This window comes from Arachis hypogaea, chromosome 14, assembly GCF_003086295.3.
Source record: "Arachis hypogaea cultivar Tifrunner chromosome 14, arahy.Tifrunner.gnm2.J5K5, whole genome shotgun sequence".
Lineage (NCBI taxonomy): Eukaryota > Viridiplantae > Streptophyta > Magnoliopsida > Fabales > Fabaceae > Arachis > Arachis hypogaea.
The window spans coordinates 18115820-18123761 of NC_092049.1; positions in this window are offsets into that span (position 1 = coordinate 18115820).

Here is a 7942-nt window from a genome sequence, read left to right on the forward strand (position 1 = left end):
ACGCGTGTGCGTCGTCCACGCATTCGCATCACTTGTGCAGTTTCTAATCCATGCGTTCGCGTCAGGCACGCGAGCGCGTCACTGCAATTTCCTCTTTTTTGTGCGGTCGCGTGAGCCATGCATCTGCGTCGCTTCTCGCTGGTCATCTCCTCAATTTCTTGTGTTCCTTTCATTTTTGCAAGCTTCCTTTCCAATCTCCAAGTCATTCATGCCCTATAAAGCCTGAAACACTTAACACACAGATCACGACATCGAATGGAATAAAGGAAAATTAAAATACATAATTAAAAGTCTCTAGGAAGCAAGTTTTCAACCATGGAGTACTTTTGGGAAGGAATTGTAAATACATGCTAATTTAATGAATAAGTGGGTAAAGATTTGATAAAACCACACAATTAAACACAATATAAACCATAAAATAATGGTTTATCAGTCCCTCAATCACTGACCGTCATCTGGCTGAGGATTTGGGCCGATGGCATGCAGTCATGAGTTCAATTTTTTTAATATTAAGGTTTGTTTAGTTTAAGTTTGTTTATGTCAAGTTTGTTTATCTTATGTGTTTGTTAATGTGAGATTTTTTCTCTAATAGGTTTGTACCAAACCTTCAATGTGTGCACACAGGAGATTACCAAGGTTATTAAGTCCATGTACGACTACCCGTGGCCGACCTACACGCAGATCCCGACTGATGTGAGAGAGCGGTGGTTTCAGAAGTGGGCGATAAGAACCCAATTTCGTTTGAATTACTTAAATGTGTAGGAATTGTATTTCATTCCACTAACTAATCTTAGTGAATCACTTTGTGCAGTTGAAATTCATATGGGATGCAAAACACAATATCATGATCAAGAAGACTTATGACCATTGCGCCGCCAAGTAGTTTCAGCAGACTATGAGTGACGTTCGTCAGGGGAAGGACCACCTGACAAGGTGGATCCATCAAAAAATCAAGTGTGACTTGGTGGCTTATTTTAGAGATAACGAGGGGTTCAAGCGTCACCATTTTACGAACGTCGCTAAGAAGGCTTCTCCTAGGTCGTCCAGGTATACGGGTGGGTCGGCAACCTTCATGAAAACGAAGACCAGACTAGTAAGAATTTTGGCATTGTTTATTGTTTTAGTAGTTACTTGAATTAGCTTTTTACTTTCCTTTTTTATTATTAATTTAACTAACTAGTTAGTAAAGTAAATGTTAGTTTAATGTCATTATTTTAGTGGATTTAGGTAGTTAAGATAAGTTAGAATAGGCTTTGAGATTGCTGGAAAATATTAGATGGAACCCTTCAAGGGTGGCTAAATCTGAATTTTAGAGAAGACTTTGCCGAAATTTTCATAAAGTTTACAATAAAATCGAAAAAATTATAATTATATTTTCGAAATTACAATTAAGATTTTGGTTCATGTTTATATTTGTCTATCATTCATTAATTTGTTCGTTTATTTTATTGGTTGGTTGATATATTAATTTGTATTCTAAGTCGCTGGAGCATGAGGCGACACCGGCGAAGACCTTCAAGTATACCCATACTTTGAAGGCAAACAAGGAAAAATTTGCCGACGAGCGGTCTGCGGCCTACTATGTGAGTTTAAATTAATCCGAAGTTTCAACTTTGCTTGGTTTAAAGTCAATTGTTTAACTATTATCCTAAAAACTACTAACGAGTGTAACGCAGGAGGAGTACACACAGAGGATGGAGGCCGCGACCTAGCAATCTCAGCCACTTAGTGGGGCCAAAAATGCTGGCTCCGAGACCTCCGTGGTGGATCCTGATAGGATTTGGCGCAAAACCACCTCTGAACCCACCAGAATCTCCACTTCGGGTTGGGGTCGTTCTTTGCCAGTGGCCTCCGCTCCTCTGCGTTGGTGGCTTCCTCTGCATCTGCCTCTGCTGTAACACCCTAATTAGCCTAAGCTTTACCCCATGTCGTAAAGTAAAGGTTAATCAGAGATTACGACAGTTCTAAACTCATACATAATACATATATAGAAAGATTAGTATAATCTAGATGCTCGATGAAGGATTTAGCTCAAAAACAGGATTTCAAAAGCGCAAAACGTACTAACGAAGCTTCTAACTTAAACCACAAGATATAGATAAGACATATCAAAATATAATAGTGTAATATCATAATAAGATAGCCACGGCTCGCGGAGTTTAAGCCGGCTAGCCCTATATACAGACATACAAAAGACCAGACAGTAAAAATAGCTTATACATATTTTGTTCTCTCAAATACAAGCCACTAAGCAAAGCAAAATACAAAAGTGAGAGACATATATAACATAATCCAAAAAGACTCAAAAGATATCCGGATCCTCCGCTTCTGTCACCAACTAGACAACTTACCGAGATGGGTTGCGACCTGCATCTGAAAAACACAACAGAAATATGGTATGAGAACCGGAGGTTCTCAGTATGGTAATAGTGCCCAGTGATGTAGGATATAAGACCCCGGGACGCCAAAGGCAATCCTAGACTCCATATCCCTCACAATAATTCAATCTAAGAGCATTCTAAAACAAATAAGCATAATTATATAAATCTTAACATAACTAAACCGGGTAATCTATCTTAAAGGGTTTCTATTCTAACCAAATATCGCTGTCCCACAGCCTTTACCAACCTATCCTCCATGCGATCCCATCGCCACCGCCTTTCGAACCTCCTCAGCCCCAGACAATCACAATTAATGAAAACAAGTAAAACACAGATAATATTCATATACAACAAGTAGATCAAGAAGCAGGTAGGCATGTTATACAATTAGGTAAATTCAAGTAAACAAAGCAAGCAAGAATATAGAAGATGCACATGATGAATGTCTGCCCTATTGGCTGTGATATCACATGTCGGTTAATGCCAAACCCGACAGAAAATCCGGCCGACAACTCCCGGGTTAGTCTCTCTATTGCGCATAAGGAGGAATAATTCCGAGGGATGAGTGCTTTACCACCTTTCCTTTCAGAGGAAAATATTCCGAGGGAGCGTGCCCTACCACCTTCCTCTGGTTGCCGTATGATTCCGTAGGTTAGTGCCCTACCACCTTGCAATCAGAGAGAAATTGCATTTTCAGGAGGAATAATTCTGAGGGATGAGTGCCCTACCACCTTCTCCTTTCAGAGGAAAATATTCCGAGGGAGCGTGCCCTACCACCTTCCTCTGGTTGCGAGAAATATGAGTGAGAAGCCCAGCTTCAACTCTCACATCCGAACGTAGGAGGGAGACTGCCACAGCCCCTACGACGAATAACAATGCATATCGTATTTACATATTCAATCTTAGAGGCCACTTCTCTAAACACACTTCCACTCATACTCATCACAACCATCATCAATTCCCAAGTTCCATTCCGATCTCTTTAGTTCATCAATTTCTCAAATTCTCTATCAGCAATTCGTCATACTTACCACTCTTCCTTCTCTCTCAACCAACTCATCCTCACTGCACCAGAAACCTAATCCTCCGTTTGCTAACTTTTCAGAGTAAAACCCAAATTAAACTTCCTAGGACCTTTCCCATGTTCCAACATCCAAAAATTGAGCCCAAGAGTCTTAAAATGGTGTTATAGAAGCTTGCAACCTTGTTGGGAAGATAGAGTTGAAAATAAAGGAAAATTTGAGAAACATGGGGTGTGCGTCCGCACAGGGGTGTGCGTGCGCACGCCCAGGAAATTTTGAAAGTGTGCGTACGCATAGGAGTATGCGTGCGCATAGGTATAAAAACTTGTAAGGTCTATTCACTTGTACAGGGTGTGCTAGTGCTCCCAACAAACGACCCTTCCCGACTTGTGCGTGCGCACAAGGCTGTGCGTCCGCACAGGTTGCAATTCTTCATTGATGTGCGCGCGCACAAGCTATGCTAACGCTGCAAGCAGTAAGCCTTTACATGCCTATGCGTATGCACAGGTCTGTGCGTCTGCACAAAATGAGATTTTTTCAGGTTTGTGCGTGCGTACAAGGCTGTGCGTGCGCACATATCAGAAATCCTGAAATTTTGCAACTTTGCAGAATTTTAGATTTTCCACACCAACTTTGAATGATCATAACTTCCTCTACAAAATTCTAATTTTCACAAACTTTATATCGATTAAAAGGATTTTCAAAGATCTTCAATTCTAAATAAGTTTCATCAGATTTTGAAAACCGAGGCAAAAGTTATGACCAGACAAAGTTCATCAAAAACTAACTTTTACCCAAAATCACAATTTCCATAATTTCTTTGTAAGCACACAATCAAAACCAAACCAACCCATTCCAAACTCCATTCATCACCCAAATCAACCCTCTAGGTCATATTATACCAAGTTTACCACATTTTCCTTTATATTTCATCATCCTCAACTTCAACATCAACATATCACATATATCACATTTTGACCAATCCCTTTTCTCATTTTCCAACCATATCATCATTTTATCAATTCCAACATCACACAAATCATCACATTTCACTTCTCAAATTCACACAATCAGCCATCATCACCATATCATCATCAAATCACAATAATTCATCATGCATCAATATTCACAACTCATCAACCATTATAATTCAAACCTATCCTATAGGTCACTAGCCTAAGTGTCCATGAATATTATATACTATATAAAGGAAACCAAAACCGTATCTTGGCCGATTTTTAATATGTTCTTAACTCACAATGAGCACCACAAGGTCACCAACAAGCTTTCCAACACAATCTAAGCTTCCAATAATCATCAACAAGCTCCAAACTCACAATAATCAAACTATATATGCATAAACCACCACAAATCAACCTAGGATTCCATTTAAACATAATATCACAAGGGTTTAATGTCTCTTATCTCTTCCAACAGATTTGATAGCCAAAATCCAATGCTAAACAAGGATTAGAGCAAACCTAAACACCAAAAATCACAAAAACTCACTTAATCAAAAACCCTAAATATCCAAAATTTTGGAGAGAAGAACTGAGAGGATTTCGTGGTTACCTTACTACTTTTTTGGATGGGTTTTGTAGAGCTCTTCATGAGGAACGCGTAGCCACAAACGGTGCGGCGATCAGAGCTTTATAGCTCAAGATACGAGCTTGTGAAGTTGACAATGAATAGTGTCAATGGAGTCTCCCCTTCTTCTTCTCCTATCAGCTGGTGGTATTGTGATTTTGATGTGTTGTTGCTGAATGGGTTCATTAAATGAACCCTTATATATGTTGGGCTTGGGACCAACTTGGGCCCGGTCCAATCCGTTAGCGTTTTTAGCCCGTTTCGCCCAACTTCGGGCCAAACCATTAAAATTAACGCCCGATTTTCCATTTCTAATATTTTTTCTAAGGTTTTTGACGGTTTTCACTTTTTCTCGTGCGGTACCGGGCAGACTTGAACCAGTTCAACTGCCGGTTCGTAGTTTTTCGCAGAAAGCACATTTTCTGACTCGGAAGGACCTACTGAGTCCAAAAATCATATTTAAATCCCAAATTCTCATCCTAACTTTCTGGAATTTAATTTGGGCATTTAAATGATTTTATTCGTGAAAAATCCGGTTCTTATATCTGCCACCAGCCCTACTCATCCCCCAGAAGTTGTCGATCTGAGGGAGGAGGTACAGAAACTAATAACACAGGAGCTTCACCAGCAGGCGGAGCAGCCTAAGCAGAGGTATCGAGAGATTCTTACACGCAGTGCTGTCAGCTCCAACCCGATGGAAATGCTGGAGCAGCTCGATTGATTGCGACAGCAGATGGAGGAGTACAGCCAGCAGATGCGCGCTGGAGGTAGCGGCGACGCTGCTGGTGGGGCACCAACGACAGCACCTCTTCCGCCACCTCGGTAGGGGGACCACGACGCCGACTACGACGACAACGAAGAAGACTACAAAGATTTGTAGGATTTAGGGTTTTACTCATTTTTCTTTGTCATTACTACATTGTATTCTACATTTGTGACATTTGATTTCATTCAAACCATTTATTTTTTAATAAAATTATTTCTTGATTTCTGGCGACGTTAAATTTCTGCTAACAATTGTGTTAACAAGAGTCTTCTAATTGTGGCTTAATTGTGCCAAAAAAATTTAGGGTTTATAAATTTAACATTACCGTTGGATTTAATGTCGGGATATCCGACGGTAACTTTGGCGCCTAAACACATGAAATGGCGCCAATGTTACATTCGATGGTAACCATTAACACAAACTCGATAAACTATTGAAAAAGACCGATGGTCTCTTTCCCGGTAATTTGCGTCGGTTAAGAAAAATCCTCCAGTAAGCTGTTTCCGACGACGTTTATACCGTCAATCCAAGGACGACGGTAAATCCGACAGTATTCAGCATTTTTCTTGAAGTGATTGTAAGGAGAGTTATTTTACTGTGTTAGTGGTGTGATGAAGGGTACCGCAAATATAGTAATATATCTAATGCACCACTATTTCGTGGTACATTTTAGGCTGAATTGAGTGGATTTTATCAATTATTCTCACACTTACGCATATGAATCGCATGTTTTACATTTTCCTTCCTAATTTTGTACTATGATTGAAAACATGCTTCTTTGGCCTTAAATTTGCTAATTTTAATCCCCTCTTATTACCATTCGATGCCGTGATATATTTGCTGAGTGTTTTTAGGGTTTATAGGGCAGGAATGATTTAGAGGACAGAAAGGAAGCATGAAAAAGTGGAAGGAATGCAAGAAAATGATGTTTTGAGAAGCTGGCAGCGACGCGTACACGTGACTAGGATTTTTGCCAAGCGACGCGTACGCGTGAGTGACGCGTACGCGTGACAGAGCGTCACGTGCTGCATTACACAGAAGATGCTGGGGGCGATTTCTGGGCTCCTTTTGGCCCAGTTCCAAGCCCGAAAACACAGAATAGATGCTGCAAAGTGGGAGAATCATTGATACAACATTCATTCATATAATTTTAGGTTTTAGATGTAGTTTTCTAGAGAGAGAGGCTCTCTCCTCTCTCTAGGTTTTAGGATTCTTAGTTTTATTCCTTCTCAATTTCTGAATTCTATCTTATTTCAATTTAGTTTCTCTTCTACTTTTAATTGTTCTAGTATTCTAGTTTATTTATTTTCCTTATTGATTACTTTATGTTGCCACTTTAGTTTATGAATTCTCATGTTAGATTTGATTTCCCTTTTTAATACAATTGGAGGTATTTCATGTTTATTGCTTCTTCTATTATTTGTTATCATTGATTTTGCAATTGTTAGTTTTGGAATTTATATTCTCTTATTGCTTTTCTATGCTTTTATTTTGCACCCACCAAGTGTTTGATAAAATGCTTGGTTGGATTTTAAATTAGCTTTTTATATTCTTAGCTTGGATTGATTAATTAGAGACTCTTGAATTGTTAAGGTCTCTTGTTGGTTGGTGATTGTGACTTGCTAGTTGGCTTGAGCTTCACCAACTCTAGTCTTTGATTAGGACTTGTGAACTCAAAGTTGATTATTGCTCACTTGACTTTCCTTCATTGTTAGAGGTTAACTAAGTGAGAGCAAAAGGCAATTACCATCACAAGTGACTATGATAATGGGGATAGGAATTCCAATTATCAATCCTTGCTAGGACTTTTCTTAAACTTTAGTTTACTTCTTTGTTATTTACATTTCTTGTTCAACATTTAAAAAAAATCCCAAAAAGATACTTTTTCATAACCAATAGTAACATACTTCCCTGCAATTCCTTGAGAGACGACCCGAGGTTTAATACTTCGGTTAATTTTATTGGGTTTGCTTAAGTGACAAACAAATTAAATTTGATTGAGGTTTGATTGTCGGTTTAGAGCTACACTTGCAACGCGCGTATTTTTGTGAAAATCTTTACCGACATTTTACCTCCATCAATATCACAACGGGTGAAATTATATGAAATACACGAGAGGGAGTGAGCTTTTACGTGTGAGAATCTATTTTTGTTTGTGGTTTCATGCACTATGACATTTGCTGAGC